The 19513-nt window shown below is 42.2% G+C and overlaps 1 long non-coding RNA gene across 1 annotated transcript; it reads left to right on the top strand.

Moving 5' to 3' along the window:
• Positions 1 to 3645: 3645 nt before the first annotated feature.
• LOC145414418 (uncharacterized) lies at positions 3646 to 14515 on the top strand. The gene is made up of 3 exons (XR_013899882.1): positions 3646 to 3770; positions 4105 to 4233; positions 14002 to 14515. It is a non-coding gene; the product is annotated as an uncharacterized LOC145414418 (long non-coding RNA).
• The last annotated feature ends 4998 nt before the right edge of the window (positions 14516 to 19513 follow it).

Here is a 19513-nt window from a genome sequence, read left to right as displayed (position 1 = left end):
GGTGGCTCTTGCTAGGCTTCGCATTGGGCATTCTCGGCTTACACATGGGTTCCTCATGTGTGGCGAGACTCAACCGTACTGTGATGACTGCCTTGTTCCCCTTACAGTCCGTCACTTGCTAGTCGAGTGTCCGAGTCGGGGGGACCTGCGTCAGAGGTTCCTTCATAGGCATGGTGGGGCAGATGGTGCCTACTGTTTGTCCTCGATGCTTGGTGAGGCCTCTAGTGATTTTACTGATGTTTTTAGTTTTCTTCAGGAGGCGGGCCTCCTTCTACTTTTATAAGTAATTGTTATTTTATAAACTATTCTTTTATAATTTTGAGTGTTTTATTCCTACTAACAGATATTAACTTTATTTTGAATAGGCACTTTTTATTTTGCCATGTCTTTTACTTTGTCATCCGGCGGCATATGACCCTGGCAGTTGCGCTGCCAGATTTTAATTATTTTCAATCAATCAATCAACTCCGCGTTCTTCACATGTGCGAGTGTCACGTTTCCTATCACTGCATTCCTTCTCTGCACACCCCCAAAACCAATCATGTTTACATCGGCTTTGCTTTCTCTATTTTCATTCATCAGGCTTTCGAAATACTTTCCATCTGGTCCATACTTCATCGCCATGGGTTAATAACCTACCACTTACATCCCTCACACTTTCACATTTCTTTCCGCTGTCACTTCTCACTTCTACATTTCCGCACCTCTTTCCAGAATAACTTCCTAGTTTCAAAGTAATTTGCATTCATTTTTCTTCCTAAATCATCATTTACCTCCTTCTTTTTCCTCTTAACTAGTCTCTTTACGTGCTTCTTGCTCTCAATATATTCAATTCTTATTTCAATTGAACCCCTGTCCTGTAACCACTCTAGCCACTTCTTCCTCTTCTCCTCCACTGCTCTCTTAACCTCTCGATTCCACCAGGCCGTAAATTTCTTCTTTGTTGTTACTCTTGCCACACCACACACCGGCTTAACATTCCTAACTAACAATCCCTATATACGTTCCACAGGCTGTCTAGATCCAATAAATTCCAATTCACTGATTTTAACTCCTCCCCCTACTTTGGTCCTCTATTCATCTGCCATTTCTTTGACCCTCAGCTTCTCAACTTGCAGTCTCTCTCCCTGACTGCTTCTCTTTCTTCTGATCCACCTCACTCCTCTCAGCTTAATCTTGCATACCCCAATCATATGATCTGACAGACCTCGACATCGTCCTCTCACGGCTCGTATCAGCAACCATTCCCAGCATCGACCTCTCTACAAGCACATAATCAATCAGGCTCCTTTCAACCCGATACCTGTTCCCTCTATACCATGTGTATTTATGTGCATATTTGTCTTTGAAATAAAAGTTAAAAATGAACAACTTCCTTTCCTGACACATCCTTCAGTCGCTTCCCATTATCGTTTTCTCCTGGCACTCCATTACAACCCATTATGTCATCTTCAGGAGCAAAAAAACAAACTTAAGAGATTAAGTGGTATAAAACACAGGACCTGCCAACATCCACCCTAAGGTACTTAAGGAACTTGCAAATGAATTTTGTGAACCACTGACTATTCTGTATGAACATTCCTTAAGACTGCAACCATACTTCTGAGATGGAAGTGACTGTTTCATCTATACACAAGATCGGAAATAGATCACAAGCAGGAACTTACACACCAGTGAGCCACACATGCGTAATTTGCAAAGTATTTGAAGAAATTTTAAGAAAAAAAAAATTGTAGCTTATGTACAGTAGGAAAAAGAAATATACTGTGTGAAAATCAGCATGCCTTTCGAAGTGGCAGATAATGTTTAAATAATTTACTAGAAACATTATGTGATTGGACAGATATGCATGATGAAAATCAGCCTTTTGATGTCATTTACTTTGATCTTGAAAAGACTTTCGACATTGAACTACAGAAAAGACTAATTTACAAGTTTGAGGGAGCAGGAATTGGAGGTAATATCTTGAGGTGGACAAAATATTTCTTACATAACAGAATACAGAGAGTTAGAGTAAATGGAGAACTGTCTGACCTGGCAGAAGTGACACGTGAAGTCTCACAGGGTTCAGTGTTGGGGGCAATACTGTTCCTAATATATATATAAATGACCTCCCAAAGAATCTTAGTTCCAAATGCAAAATTTTTGCACACGACACAAAAATAGCCTATATAACACTGTAGGAACAGTGAGAGAAAAACAGTTATTGCAAGATGTAGATGAGACGATGGTTCCATCAAATCATTGACTGTTAAAATTCAGTGACTCAGAATGCAAGACCATGCATGTGGGAAGAACCAATCCAAAATATAACTAGAGTATAATATTGGGGAATATGTGCTGACGCAGGTTACAGAAGAAAAGGCTCTGGGAGCGATACTTAGTGATGACTTAAAGGCTGATGCCCACATAGTTAAGACTGTGTCGAAAGTGAACAGGATCTTGGTCTATTAAAAAGAACTTTCAAAGATTTTTAAAAGATGTAATAAAACACAAACAAAAGGCACTTTCATGCACTGGATTGTATATGATTGGTATAAGCTACCTGAAAATATTGTGAGTGTTATTTCAGTAAATGTTTTAAAGGGAAGATAAGACAAATTTATATTAGATACAGAAATGGAGGTAGGCAATAGGATCTATGAAGATCAGTAGTGAAATCCAGTGGATTATAGTGGTAAGTTATATTGGAAAATCTACTTTCACTCTCCCCCTCCCCTTCTCTTTTTCCCCGCCTGTAACCCCTACCCATCTCCAAATTTAGGCCCTTATGGTGCGCGGATGGGTCTGTCTTGGGGAAAACGTAGTGGAACATGAAGCAGGACCATCACCCACCTCCTCTGATACCATATTCTCTAACTAGTTATTACTGTAACATTCAGGAAATGCATTTGCAGTTTTTTTTAAACTCTTGTTATAATTTTTTGTGTGACACCATCTTTATTTACGGATTTTTAAGGACTGGTGTTATCTGTTTATGATCAAATTGCTGCACACATTCTAGTCGTTGACTTCTACCATTCCCAAGTTACCTGTGTCTCATACTGTGATGATCCAGGCCACTTCACAGCCTATTTCCAAGAGCACTTTGTCTAACAGACTTTTACACCATTTCACTTTTCATTATTGTCTTCAGAAAGGTAAGCACATGGTATAATTTAAGAACACATTGGACCCCCTCTCAAGTTTTATTTAAAAGTGTTTTCTACCTTTGGACTGATTCAGAGACGTTGTTTATCAGATTTAGCATATTATTTTAGCAATAAAACATGGAAAATTGGCCTAAAAGACAACTATGGTTATAGGTAACCTAACATAACCTATATGGTTATAAGTTGAGACCAAATCAGTCCTAATAATTTCACCAGATTTACTAACTTTGCTATGAAGAATCAGCTAAAGTAGAAAAGCAAATTAATGTCAGTTGATTTGTAGCTCTTTGTAGGTGTCTAACATTAAGGCCAATCAAAAGCACAATTTGCACAATAAAAAATGTATAAATGATTAAAAGATTAGGGTAACCACCACAAAACAATTTTTTATTACCAAAAATAATTTTGTAAATTTTGAATACATGTACCGATTTTATTCTTGTATATATTATCACACCAATTTTATTACAGGTATTTACCCAGATGGATCGATACCAATGAATTATGAATATCTTGGATGACTTGGATCACCAAGATCAATTTGAAGCCAAAATTGGAGCCAAGAGAATTGCTGCACGGCAAATTCTTAGAATTATTCCATTCTTAGAATTATTCCAGGTAATAATGGAGGATACCTCCAATTAATTTCTCCATACATTCATCTGTACATTTTACAGGCTCCCTAGAGCTTTAACTCTATTCTTGTGTTAACTATTTTCTACATTCTCATGTTCAATAATATATTCTTATGAAGGTTTTGAGCATTCGTGTACCTTTAATATTTCACACCTAAGTATTGAGTTTTTAGGTCTTTCTTTCTGTGTACTGTATTTTGAATTTCTTTTAAACTGGATTCTTCTGAAAGTTTTGAAGATTCCGTTTTGTCCTTAACCCATATGTATTATTATCTCTCAGTGACTTGAACATCGTGTTAAGCCTGTCCTTTCCCCAGATCGGATGGACCCTTTTACTGCCATGAGTGAGGAGGAGTTTGTAAATCGTTTCAGACTGACAAAACATGTGATGTCTGAGGTTATTCAGAAAATTTTGGATCAACTTCCTGTCACTCCTGATAGAAGAGGTATTTCCCTTTTTAATATCGTTTCAGCCAAAAACACAATTACGATATTTTGATCCGTTTTTTTTTTTATCGGTATTTTAGACAATTCTAAGACGTTTTTCTTCTGTGGCACTTTTGTTGCAAATTATTTGTATTTTACTTATGAAATACAAATAGGTTAGGTTAGGTTAGGTTATCTTCAAGGGTAAAATAAAAAACAATTTGCGACGAAAATGCCCTAGAAGTAGTGTCTTAGAACTGTCTAAAATACTGAAAAGACGACCAAAATCTCGTAATTATGTTATGGGTTGAAACTATAATTTAACTGTACTTCCTAATAATTACATCATAACTTATGCAAATTTTCAGTGGCTCGAGCACTTCTGTGTGTAATTTCTTATTTTACTCCTATTACAAGAGAGATATTAACCCTTCATGGACCAGGGGTTGCCAAGTTACGTATATATATATATATATATATATATATATATATATATATATATATATATATATATATATATATATATATATATGTATATATATATATATATATATATATATATATATATATATATATATATATATATATATATATATATATATAATGTGAATATTGAATAGGCCTATTTAATTACCTCGGATCTCCGCCAATGTCTGCCACTAGCCGGCCATAATATTTAACTCTCTTAACACGCATTTTTTACATTTGAAAGCTGGCTGTCAAAGGCAATTGAGGGAAGGTTGGATTAGGATAGGTTAGGTTTGGTTAAATCATTAAGTTTTCCATTGTTTTGACACGAGATACACTGACGCCTCCAGTTAGAGCGATGGTTGGTAATCAACGCTGCCAGTTGGTGAGATCAACGGTAAACATTGCCTTGGGCGACCTGGCTGCTTCCTTAACTACCCCAAAATAGGTATATTTTACCTTAGGCAGACCTAATCTCCAAAACGATTGATTTCCAACAAAAATGAAGCTCAGATTCATTCAAATCACACTAAAATCGACCAGAAGATATATTTTTTGTTTCGAAATCGAGTGATGTGAAGTACCGAAAATTGACCGTCCTGTCCCCCCCCCCCCACCTTCAGGTATTGATAGCTGTGCCTTGTATGGAAACTGGGGTCACCAGCCGTCCAATGGTGACTGCTAGGATATCTCCCAGATCAAAGTCAGCCAGTGCCTGAAAGCTGTGTTAAGAGTAATTGCCAGTAAGAGTGGCCGCTACATACGCTTTCCTACTGCCAATGATATTCAAAGAACACTTCATGAATTTTACAAAATTGTAAGGATGCCAGGAGTAATAGGTGCAATTGATTGTACCCACATTCCAATATTGTTGCCATCAGTTGATAATTCAGAAGTTTTCAGATGCAGGAAAGTTTCTCTCTCTCTCTCTCTCTCTCTCTCTCTCTCTCTCTCTCTCTCTCTCTCTCATCCAGGCCATCTGTGAGCCAGATTTGATGTTTTACAATGTAGTTTCACGATGGCTTGGGAGTGTCCATGATAGTAGAATAATTGAAAAGAGCAGGAGTTGTGAGGAGCTTTAAGCTCCTAGGGGATAGCGGGTATCCCTGCAGGAAATACCTTTTGACACCTGTTGGCAACCCAAACAACCGGCAGGATGAGGCATATAACTTAAACCAAAGCAGCACTAGAAACACGACTGAAAGAGTATTTGGTGTTCTCAAAAAGAGGTTTGTGTACTTATCAACACCAGTCAGGACAAATTTAGACACCACAAAATCAATAATCGTTGATTCTATGGTTCTCCACAATCTGGCTGTACTACCAATAGAAGTAACGCCGGAGGTTGGAGAAGTTGATCCAGAGAATGATGGACATATATTACTCAATGAAATTAATATAACACTGCAAGGAAGAGTAAAGACAAAACAAATAATAAGAGAATACTATCGAAGATAGTCTCTGCTATACTACTGTACATCATGCCATAATTCAATTAGTTAATATTTGGTCACATAAAACTGAACTCTTCTTTGAAAGCAGTGATAGGCAACAGGGAAGTGAGCATGGAAGGAAAAAAGTGTCTGCATGACAGTATCAACTCTAACGTATGGAAGTGAACCTTGGACATTGTTGGAAGGACACAAGTCAAGAGTGAGAGCAGTGGAAATGAGTTATCTGAGAGAAGCATGTGGGTTACATGGAGAGACAGACTGGCAAATGAGGAAGTGAAGGAGCGTTGTGGTGTGATGTGGATGTGATAGAAAGCTTTAGGAGAAATACGTTGAGGTGCTTTGGCCATGTGGAAAGAATGGAGAGCGAGAGACTAACGACGAGTGTATGTGAGTAAGGTGGCGAGGGGGAAGAGGGAGGGGGAGGCCGAGGATGAGATGGAGGGATGGAGTGGAGAGGTATATGAGAGAGGTGTGTATGAGCCTGATGGGGGGGGGACCGTGAAATGGCAGGGGACAGGGCTAAGTAGAGGCAATTTGTTTGTGGCCACCCGTTACGGGATTATGGCGTCTGGCAATAGATAGATAGATAAAACTGAGCTGATAATTTTCTTATTTATGTTACTTAGTAAGAATAAGACATAATATATTTTGAACAATGAATGTTGTTAATAGAGTATTTGAATTAAGCTATCTATCTCTCTATCTATGTATTGCCAGACACGTAATCCAATAAGGGATAGCCACAAACATATCGCCTCTATGTCGCACCGTCCCCCGCCATTTCACTGCACTGCTCCCAGCTCACACCCCCGTCTCTCATATACCTCTCCACTTCATCTCTCCATCTCATCCTTTGCCCCTCCCCTCCCTCTCCCCTTCTCCACTTTACTCACATACACTCTCTTCGTCAGTCTCCTGCTCTCAGTCCTTTGCACATGGCCAAACCACCTCAGTGTGTTTCTCCTATTGCTTTCTATCGCATACTCATCCACACCACAACGCTCCTTCACTTTTTCATTTGTCAGTCTCTCTCTCCATGTGACTCCACATGCTTCTCTCAAGTAACTCATTTCCACTGCTCTCACTCTTGACTTCTGTCCCTCCAACAAGGCCTAAGCTTCAATTGCATACGTCAGAGTTGGTGTCACAATACTGTCATGCAGTAACTTTTTCATTTCCTTGCTCACTTCCCTGTTTCTTATCACTACTTTCAAAGAACCAGCAACGTTTCTTCCTTGCTGTACCCTTTCAAGCACTTCACCCTCTACACTTCCATCCTTACTCATCACACTACCCTAGAATTTAAACTCACTCGCAATTTCCATTTCCTCCTCATCCAACCTCACTGTACATTCAGTGATTTCATTTCTCTCAAAGACCATAACTTCGCTCACCCCTACATTCACCTTTAGATTCCGTTTCCTACGCACTCTACCAAACTCATTCACCACGCCTTGCAGCTCCTCTTCTTCTTCATTTAACAACCATTATCATCTGCAAACAACAGTAGAGGGAGTTTCTACACACTGCCCTCTCTCATTAGGGCCGCTCCAACATCCACTGCCCTGCCTTGTACCTCTTTTATAACCATATCCATATACAGATTGAACAACCATGGAGACATGACATCCCTGTTTTAAATCCAACCTTCAAATAGAAAAATTCACTCAGTTCACTGTCCACATGCACTGCAGCCATAGCACCCTCATACATACTCTTCACGGCATTGAACAACTTCTCGTATGTTCCATATACTCCAAATACTTTCCACAGTCCTTTTCCGTTCACCCTGTCATATGCTTTCTCCAAATCCATGAAGGCCGCATACAATTTCTTTCTCCTCTAGAAACTTTTCTACTAAAGAAGAATGAATATCTGATCTACACAACCTCTTCCCTTCCTAAAGCCTCCCTATTCTTCCCCAATTAATTTATCTGTTAGTTCCCTACTGTAACTCAGTCAGTAACTATGCTACCATATGCTTTTCCTAAAACATTAAGAAGACAAATGACCCTATGATTACCACACACTTCTTTTTCCTCTTTTCCTTTGTACGGGGGAATAATTATACCTGACTTCCAATCCTCCGGGACTCTACCTTCCTCCCAGGCTAATCTGCAAATCTGCACATCCATTCTTCTACTATCTCTCCTCCATGTTTCAGCATTTCACCATACACTCCATCGTTCTTGGGCTTTCCCCATTCTGATTTTCTTCACTGTTTCCACAACTTCCATCTTACTGATTTCTTCCTCTCTTCTCTCATTTCTCCTTCTCCCAGCCATTCCCCAGCTACTTCTACGTGCATTCCTTTCATTCTCTATGTTCAACAGTTCCTTAAAGTGTCCTCTCCATATGCTCACTTTTTGTCCCTTCTCCACTATGGTGGTACTACTCTAAACTGGCGACTAGGGTGGGGCGCCAACCTCTGTACAGTGTTGCCACGTTTTCCATACCCGCAATGCCTCTCTCTCTCTCTCTCTCTCTCTCTCTCTCTCTCTCTCTCTCTCTCCTATGATGGTACCAATCTTAAGTGGTGGTTTAGGTGGGGCACGAACCTCTGTACAGTGTTGCCACGTGTTCCATCCCCGCTATGTGAACGGCTCTGATATATGTAATGGGCATCACAATAAGATAAACACATAAGAATATAATGGTAACGTGTGTATTATAATATATGAAAGAACAGTAAACTTATTATCCGTAAAATATTTATACGGCAATACAGAAACGTGGCATAAATATTTTACAGTGTTGCTTAAAAAAAAGTAGTCACTTTTATTGGCTGTTACCGTATTTCTGGGGTTGGTAATAATGTCACAATTATGATTATAAGATAATGTGCAGGAATATAAGTAAAAATATGTTAATTTCTTAGTAAAAAAAAAAAATACTACATTAAACCCTTGTGAGAGGCAACACTCACACACACCCAGTCCCACCTGGCCAGAGCTTCGTCTATCCTAGGCCTGTTTGGGGACACTTAAAAAAAGATGCGCCAAGACTTTAACCTCCTGGGTGGTGTGGAAATAATGTCAAATTTACAATATGTACATTATAACGTAAAAGAAAATAACCAAAATGTATCCTAAAATACCACAGACGAGAGAGAGAGAGAGAGAGAGAGGGAGGGAGGGAGGGAGGAAGGGGGGGATAGCAGACCAGGGGCAGTGTTGAGTGCAGCTGAGTGAGAGATGCAGGAAGGGAGGGAACGAAAGAGGGAGAGAGTGATTGAATGAAAATAAATCATGGCGCCACAATAGTGAGGTCATCTGGTGCCATATGTAAAACAATAACATTTTTAAATATAATTAGATATAATAAAAACAAAATAAAGAAATGAAAGCACTCATAAAAGAAACATAATTCCCAAGGGTGATGCACATCTCCCCCCAGGAGAGAGAGAGAGGCATCGGGGGTATGGAAAACGTGGCAACACTGTACAGAGGTTGGTGCCCCACCCAAACCGCCAGTTAAGAATGGTACCACCATAGGGAATGTGCATTACCCTGAAGAATTTTGTTTCTTTTATGAGTGACTGTTATAAACTTGTGCTTTCATTTCTTTATTTTGTTTTTATTATATCAAAATTTGATAATTATATCTAAAAATATTATTATTTTACATATGGCGCCAGATGACCTCGCTGTTGTGGCGCCATCATTTGTTTTCATTCAGTCATTCTCTCCTTCCTTCCCTCCCTTCCTACATCTCTCCCTCAGCTTGACAATGCACTCAACACTGCCCCTGGCCTGCTTTCTCCCAGCCTTCTCTCTCTTTCTCTCTCTGTCTCTCTCATCTATGGTATTTTAGGATACATTTTGGGTATTTTCTTTTACATTATATTGTACATTATATTTAGCTTGACTATGTGGATGCGAGGAGTGGGCTAGTTGAGCTGCCATCCTGAGTCAAGGACACAAAGGAAAGTGACACGAGGAAGACCTGGCCGGGTCAGACTGGGTCTGTGTGTGTTGCCGCTCACGAGGGTTTAATGTACTATTTTTTTATTTACTAAGAAATTGGCATATTTTTGGTTATATTCCTGCACATTATCTTATAATCATAATTGTGACATTATTACCCACCCCAGAACTACGGCAAAAGCCAATAGGTGACTACATTTTTTTTTTTTTTTAGCAATGCTTTAAAATATTTATGCCACGTTTCTGTATTGCCGTATAAATATTTCATGCGCAATAAGTTTAATGGTCTTTCATATATCATAATACATACGTTAACATTGTATTCATATGTGTTTATCTTATTTGTGATGCCTTTTACATATATAACAGCAGTTTCACATCGCGAGTTTGGAAAACATAGCACCACTGTACAGAGGTTGGTGCCCCACCCTAGCCGCCTGTTTAGAGTAGTACCACCAAAGCAATCTACCATTTTTATCGTTTACTCCCCACCTAATGTCTTTAATGCCTATTCTAACTCTCTTTACCTCTTTCCAGAAAATTTTCTTGCATTCTCTCCAATTTACACTCAAATATCTTCCTAATTCCTCATCCACTCTCTTCTTACTCTCTCTTCCTATTATTTTCACCTCTCTCTTCCTCTTTACATATATCTTTCTCATCCGTCTCTCGACTTCCTCCACGCCCCAATTTCTCATTCACTTACTATATGCTTTCTTCTCTTGTCCCACAGCCTGTTTCGCCTATTCTTTCCACCATGCTGTTCCTTGCACCCCGTTTCGTCTTCTCTTCACCCCACACACCACCTCACATGCTTCACAGACCTCTGTGAATATCTTGCACATACCTTCCATGTCCTCCATCTGCTCCAAATCATATTTACCCAATCGCTCCTTTACTTCACTCTTATATTCTGCCTTTTTTACATCCTCTTGTATACTTTCTACCCTCCTTGTATAAACTACTTCCTCTTGTCCTTCCCTTCTTCTAGTCCTCATTTTCATTTGGCCCTTGACTTTCACCACCACGAACTGGTGGTCAGGAAGTCCACTCCCCCAACCTCTATATGCTCTTGCATCCATTACATACTTTCTCATTCTCTCATCCACACACACATACTCCATCATTGCCTTCTGTTCATTCAGTTCACCACCCACCCTTCTCGTCACTCACCATGTATACTTGAGGATCATTTAGTGTCTGAAGGGGTTATTGGCTATCACCAACCCTCTCCAGGCATGAAATGCCACTAGGCCACTGCCATTCTCATCCACCTCTGCAGGCACATCCCACTTACCAACTACTCCATCCACCTTCACATTCCCTACTTTTCCATTTATATCTCCAGTCAAAAGTACTCTCTCATTCCTTTCAAACTTTTCCATGCATGCTTCTACGTTTCTCCTGAACTCTTCTTTCGCTCTGCTTGCACGATCTTGGGTTGGCGTAAACATACACAATAGCCCACATTTGTAGTCCGACTTTAAGTCTTACACACGCAATCATTGGGCCAACTGATCCATACTTTCTAATATTCTCCTTCCATCTCTTGCACACAGCAATACACACTCCTTCTTTTGCCCTCTCATTCTCACCCACTGCCACTCATATACCTCATCCATGGTCCCATTCTCTCACAGTCTCACCTTGCCATTTAGTTTCAGTTAATCTACATACATCTAATTTGCACCCTCAAGCACCTGGACAATCTCTCTCTTTCACTTCATTTGTAGCCTACCCTGTTAATTACCTTAATTTTTTGTAATGGAGTTTTTTTGTATCTGATGTGTCAAATATTTTAGAGGAAACCATGTCCTACAATAGAAACAACAACAGTAAATATCCTATTAATATAGTTATATATGTATATGCACATGCACTTTCATTACATGTTTTTGCAGCTCATGAGTCTCTTGACTTCCAAAATATTATCACCTTCTTCACAGTTATAATTTGGCCCTTGTACCAGAAAAAAGTTGATGGCCATTGTATTAATGTTTTCAAAATGCTCTCAGTATCCGTTCCAGTATTGCTTTTCATTCTGCTCCTCAGTTTCTGCATTTAATGTGATTATCCCACATACTACCTGCGACCTTTGTGTCTTATAGCCTTGTTTTGCCCTGGCAGTAGTTCTTCATTAATTATTCAGTCATTCCAGTAACCTTTGCGAATGCTTGGCTAGCTGGAAGCATTGCATAAATAGTATATATATATATATATATATATATATATATATATATATATATACAGAGAGAGAGAGAGAACTTTCCTTCAGTGCATTTACACAAGTACCTTGTTTCAAGATCCAGTTCCTTTTCATATCAGCACTTTACTCTTAACCACATTTACCTTCACATTGCTGTATTTACTATTAATACTTGCATGACTGGTTTAAGTTCCATAAGAAATACAAAAAAAAAAAAAAAAAGTGCCTTTATCATCCAACTTTTTTCACTGGAGCTTTCATCTTTCATCACACCATCCTCATCCACATGGACAAATCATATAGGTAAATGAAAATATTGTCACATTTATCACCTTATGTTAACAGTTGCCAAAGGGTCAAGTGTGCCAAACTGGAATGAACAGGCGAAACAAGCTGTTGTACAAAAAAAAAAAAAAAAAAAAAAAGTTGATAAAAAGTAGAGAGACGGAAGAGTTAAATAAAAATCTGGAAAAGAGTGATAAGAGAAAGGACAGAGTGAATGAGGAGTCCAAAAGAAATCTGAGTGCAAAGTGGAGGAAATGTAAGACATGGTTTTGGAGGGAGTTTAAGCAAGACAAAATGATATGTTGTGCAGTGGGGAAGTGATAGATAATAATGGCTGAAATATTGGTGAAGAGAGGAGAGAGGGTGATTATAGGTATACCTCTATATGATATGGTAAACAAATAAGCTAAACAGAGAGGGATTATGGAAGGTTCTGTGTATGTATGGTGTAGAGGATAAGCTGCTGAGTGCTGTTAGGAACTTTTACAATGGTAGTGAATCATGTATAAGGGTAGGTCATTAACTAAGTGAATGGTTGGTGTGAGACAAGGTTTTGTGATGTCCCCGAGTTGGTTCAGTATATAATGGATATGGATGGGGTTATAAAAGAGGTAAAATCATGAGTAATGGAGAGTGTGTAGGCTTTGATAAATTACTGTGTGGTTAAAGATGGGATATCTTAAACCTGATGTATGCTGCCAATGCACTGTTGCTTATTAACAACGGACAAGAGTTCGGGAGACTGGTGCACCGTGTTGTATATGTCCGTGAGTGTCGTGCTTTGAAAATAAATGACAAGTGTGAAGCGATGGTTGTTGAGAGACAAGGTGACTGAGGATTCCGTGAGGTTGAATTGGAATGTGGCCCATTCAATTGGGCTAACTCTGCTAGTGTCATGTCCATCAAGTTTTTTTTTTTTTCTAGCTCTTTGGATCCTACCTCACCCCACCCTAGGGTGGGAAAGGAGGTCTGGGTGATGATTATGATGTGATCCTAGTAACCTAATGCAAATATGCTAATCTGAGTACAGTACATAAAAATGCAGGTACAAATAAAATACAAATATTGTATATCGTCAGATATAAATCAGAGTATGTAAGGAAAATTATACATTACACATTATATGGTACATTATTTATAACATGTTTACTTTACTGTAATATCTAGTAAAGTACTGTACTGTACTTTTTAGTATAACATCTTATGGAAATAAATGCCTGTATAAGGATAAGAACTATGTGTCAATTTCATTCTGGCCATTTCTAGGTCAAGGTTAGCAATTTCTATTTGTCTTTAAACTAATAATAGTCTCATTTCAGCTGCTTTCTGGTTCACTTTTCCTTATTCGTATTTTACCTCTGCTGCTTTCAAAAGAGGTTCAGCTTCACGTCTCCTAGCATCTGTCTCTTCTTGGTGACTATCCAACATCTGTAGCCTTTTCTCCCACAGGTGCTGCTGTTGCTCCTCTGCCTTCATCCTCTTGGCTGCCACAGCTTGGGAGGTTTCATCAAACTGTAATGACCTCTGTGTCTTCCTTTTGTTAGAAGAGGCAACAGCTGGTTTGTTGGCTAAGATGGGAGTGGGGGTGGTGGTGGTGGTGGGAGTGGTGGTGTTGGTGTTGGTGGTGGAGGAACACTGCCTGCCATCAGTGAGTGTAGCTGACACTCAAACGGTGGCAGAAGAAATGGTTCCTTCCCTTGCACCACTGTTGTTACCGAGGCTGCTCTTCCATCAGCTGCCAATGAAAACTTGAATTAGCATGTGTTACGTCCCCGTCCCACACTGCCACAGGCTCCATCATCAGTAGTACAGTATTGGAAAGGACGTTCCCCAATGAGTCATTCTTCCTATGATCAGCCTTTAGGTGTACAGTACACAGAATCAGCTGGGGCGTTGTAAATAAACACTGGCTTCCTGAGTTCACTGTCTTTATTTTCCAAATAATTACACTTAATGCTTTCCAACGTCATTTCACTATTCTCACAAGCACTGGAACTATACAAACTTTACTAAATGTAGTTACACTTAATGCCTGACGACACTTCACTACTTTCACAAGTACCGATGTTATACAAACTTCAGTAACACTTCACTGTTTTCACAAGAACAAACTTCACCGACAGTGACACTGTACTACACCCAAACTGAACTGAAAACCAACTGAACTTCAACTAGTCTTTTCCCTACCCTTATATAAGCTTGCATTGTTCTAGAATTATCTACATTTTACGAGAACAACAGTTGCCAACTCGAAGATATCCAGTATATGCAAAAGCTTTCTTACATTACATAACACTAAATTATTTAGCATACAGACCCAGATCAAACTACACAGTTTAACTATCACATAAATAAAACATTATAGACAAAAAGAACACAAAAATTAATGCATAACTTACAAAATAACTATGCTCACAAACAGCAGGCAAACTGGCCACACTGACTCGTACCGAAGCTACGATAAACAACAGGAAATGTCGAGAAGCTCCTCGACTACCTAACTGGCAAATCTCGCTTCTTAACACTACCCCCTCCATAGTCCTTTGTCATCCCAACAAAACTACACAATATATACAAACATAAACCTCAGTCCTAATGGAACATCTAACTATACACAAAATAATCCTTTAACTTATCAGGTCTTCTTCTATGCCGCTTCCGACAAAGTCCTTGCTCATCCACGCAGTCCACTCCTCCAGGAAGGTCTTGGTCCTCTTCCTGATTCACTTCTTCCCTCGAGAAACTGTCACCATCCTCTTGCACTTCAGCTCCTTGGTCCTCCTCAACATCCTCGCATGCGGGAGACCTTGATTCCTCGGAGACGTCCCAGCTGTACTGTCCTGGCCCGTGATACTGCCGCAGACAGTTCACGAGTACAACCTTTGGGCAAGACTTCTTGCCTCCCTGAATCCAATGCGTTACGTCTGATACGCGGTCCAACATAGTGTAAGGCCCATCCCATGGGCTCTGCAGCTTCTGTGACTGTCCCTTCCTTCACTGAGGATTGTATAACTAAAATGCCTGATTTGGGCTCAAGAAACAACAAAACAACCCCAGAACGAGCCCAGGGAGAGATAGACAGCACGCAGTCCAGCTCCATGCGAGAGGGACGTAAGTCCCTCCTGGCCGCGCGCCCCTATGACCCGCAACACGCCCACTGCCACCATAGCAGGAAACCGCAACTACCTTGCTGGCGACCCGACCCTCGACAACATCAGGGTGGAGCTGTTTCTCCAGCTCCTTCCAGCACCCCTGAGATGGCCGATAGCTGCTCAACCCTCCTGAAGGAGATGGCCTCCAGCCGCTCTGAGGGAAATAAGGAGATGGTCTGCAGCTGCTTCTGCCTTCATCAGGAGACGGCCTGTAGCTGCTCTGAAGGTGCCTTTCCCGAGACGGCCTGTAGCTGCTCAACCCTCTGGAAGGAGACGGCCTGCAGCTGCTCTGAGGAAAATCATGAAACGGCCTGCAGCCACTCACGCCTTCGTCAGCAGATGGCCTGTAGCCTCTCTGAAGATGCGCTTGGGTCTGCTGGTAGCTGCTTCCCTCCCCAGGCCACGGCCAGTAGCCGGGCCTTAGCGACACTCAGTAGCCGCGCCCCTAGAAGGCCACGTCCAGTAGCCAGGCCCTACGGTAGGAGACGGCCTGTAGCCACTCCTCCATCAGGAGCTGACTCCTGTCCTCCCACCCAAGACTCAGAGGAAGTCCACAGCCTAGAGGAGTACTGGAGAGGCCCCTTGACTTCCCCCGGCCTCTTCTCCCTGCAACCAGCTCTGGAGAGGACCCACTTGACCGACCCTGAAGTAGTCTGGTGCCACAGCCCCGCCCTGACGGCGCCGACAAGCACAGGGGACTGTAACCCTCGGGAACCCCAGACCGCCCCCAGGACCCCCGGGTGGAATCTCCCCACATCCCGACGAAAAAGATCTTCATCCTCCATCAGGTGCCTAAGCGAGAACTTTAGGCAGTTGTTCAGCCCCAGCCCTGAGGGTCAGATTCCAGCCGCCAACCCTGAAAGCACGGGGCTCTTCACCACCCTCAGCCCCGGACGAGAAAGGACGCCCCTGCGCGTGATCCCGTGGCCTCTGGATGTAGAGGCCCAGGGCGGAAACAGTCAGTAATGAGGCTGTGACACCTCCGCTGCCCCGGTACCTGACCGCAACGACACCCAGATCCGAAAGAAGTGACAGTGATAGCACATCACCTGTGACTCAGTGATATAAAGGCAGAGCAGTGAATTAACTCATAACGGAAGTTTGTAAGAAAACACCAGTTTAATATCAAAGTGGTGGGGTGAGTGAAAGTGACAGTGCAACAGTGAACACGACCTCCCAGTGAGATACAGGTCCATTATAGTGATTATGTTACCATCTGATCACACTTCCTATTTCTGAAACTGTACCCAGACCCTAGTGCCGAAGCAACACTTACCAACAGTGAAATAGTGCTAGCCACCCCCCGAATATATAGAGTTTGGACTATCTATCTATCTATCTATCTATAGCCCGACGCCCTAATCCCGCAAAGGGTGGCCGCAGACAAAACGCCTCCAAGTCGCTCTGTCACCCACCATTTGACTACCCTCCCCCCAACTCACCCCCCCCTCCCTCATATACATCTCAACTCCATCCCTCCACCTCATCCTCGGTCTACCTCTCCCTCTCCCTCCCTCCACCTCACCTACATACACCCTCTTAGTCAGTCTTTCATTCTCCATTCTCTTCACATGCCAAACCACCTCAGTGTATTTCTCCTAATCTTCTCAACCACATCCACATCCACCCCACAGCGTTCCTTCACTTCTTCATTCATCAACCTGTCCCTCCACGTAACTCCACATGCTCCTCTCAAGTAACTCATTTCCACTGCTCTCACTCTTGACTTGTTCCCCTCTTGCAAAGTTCATGCCTTGCTTCCATACATCAGGGGAGGGATCACAATACTATCATGCAGTGACTTCTTAACTTCCATACTCACCTCCCTATTTCTCATCACTGCTTTCAGTGTACCAACAACCTTCCTTCCCTGCTGTACCCTTTCACGCACTTCATCTCCCAAAGTTCCATCCTTACTCATCACACTACCCAAGTACTTGAATGCACTCACATTCTCCATATCCTCACCATCCAACCTCAGTGCACACTCTGTGACTTCATTCCTCTCAAACACCGTAACTTTACTTTTGTTTACATTAACTTTCAGATTCCTATAGCTGATAGTGTATAAACCTCTGTCCAAGAGCTATCCATTTTTGACTCAAGCCGTATCCTGCGTGATACTGATAACCCAAATCTAGATGTAAGATTCGTAATGATCCGGTGTATCTGTATTTGTGACATCTACTCGTTCCACTGTACGACTTAGTAATACACGTGTAAGGTTGTTGCCTTGGGTTTTTGTGTCCTGCCTCTCTCCTATTTGTCTAAGTTCCGGTCTAGAAAGAGAGCCCAGCTATGCACTAGGCGTTTGAGGAAAAGGAAGCCGACCCTTAAAACACCTAGGATTACACTGGTGGACAGCGGTGGTTCTTGATCCGGGTATACGAGAGAGGTAATCAGGAAATACTGGAAAAATTGCAACCAAAATGCATGGGCAATTACCTAAGTTCGACCCCGAACAGTATGATGTTCACACATACCTGGCAATTATTAAACCTTTGCTAGATATCGATTTCGAGGCGAAATCGATATCTAGCAAAGGTTTAATAATTGCCAGGTATGTGTGAACATCATACTGTTCGGGGTCGAACTTAGGATGATAAGCAGAAAGTTGCAGTCACACTCCCACTACTGGGCAAAGCGGCAGCTAATATAGTACCCAAGATCGTCCCGGGGCTCACCTGAGAGAATTACATGAAACTCGCGATCCAAACCATCACCCCATCACTAGGTAAAGTGGTTGCGCAATCCCAAGTGGATAGTTTAACTTTCGATGGCAACTTAGACGATACTTTAATCCAGGCAAGGCGTCTGGTCACCACCGCCTACCCGGAGGCAGATGACAAAACCCGGGAACAACTCATGTTTCACACATTTATCAGGGTCCTCCCCAGTTTCATCAAAGGACATTTTATCATACATGACCCTACAGGAGACCTGGAGAAAGATATCCAAGTAACGAGGCGCCTTCTAGCCATCCACTCCACCCCTCAACACATTGGCGCAGTCGATCAGTTTCCCACGGGCATCATCACAATTGACCCGTGGGAATTTTCTGCTTGCAGCCATGGATGCCCTATTAATAACATCTGCAAGCAGCTCAAAGCTGCCTGGCATAGCAGGACAACCCGAGGGTGCCTACGCCAACTGACCCTAGCTTAGGGGAAACAGAAACAGGAATAAAAAGCACAGAAGGTGCCCACCACCACCCCCACACCCCTGTATCCTAGAGGGGGCCACCTTACATCCCCCAGTCTATGACGGGGAAACAGCACGTTTCCTTTCACTCTCCTCACTCTACCTCTTCTCTTTTACCCTCTTCTTTCTCTGACCCACCCTCACCCACCCCCTCTTTCTCGTTCACCTCCCCTACCCCACCCTCAACCTCACCATCCCCACGGACCCCCAGCTTATCCCCAATAACTTCACCAGATGCTTCACCATCCACCACACCCCGCACCTCATACCCACCACTCCATCACGAGCTCAGCCCCCTGTCGCCACCTACACTGCCCCATCACCGAACAGCCAGACAACACCGCGAGGCAGCACCTGCCCCACACCACCGGCTCCTTCACTGCCCACACCTCACCCCGCCTTACCTTGCCTCCGACAACACACACCACCCGCCACACTCCACTCCTCAGCCCCTGCCACCCCACCACCGCCACCAATACAACCACCTCCAACCAAGCCACCACGGTTCCACCAATGCACACCGCCTGCCACCACCCTCACACCCCCACAATCCCCTGGCTTTGCACCTACTGCCCATCCCACACCACAAGCACAGAACCCTGCCACCG

Source organism: Coenobita brevimanus, chromosome 99, assembly GCF_032717465.1.
Source record: "Coenobita brevimanus isolate Jiangsu-jjx chromosome 99, ASM3271746v2, whole genome shotgun sequence".
Lineage (NCBI taxonomy): Eukaryota > Metazoa > Arthropoda > Malacostraca > Decapoda > Coenobitidae > Coenobita > Coenobita brevimanus.
Note: the sequence above shows the minus strand (reverse complement) of the source record. Positions and strands in the feature narration are given on the sequence as shown.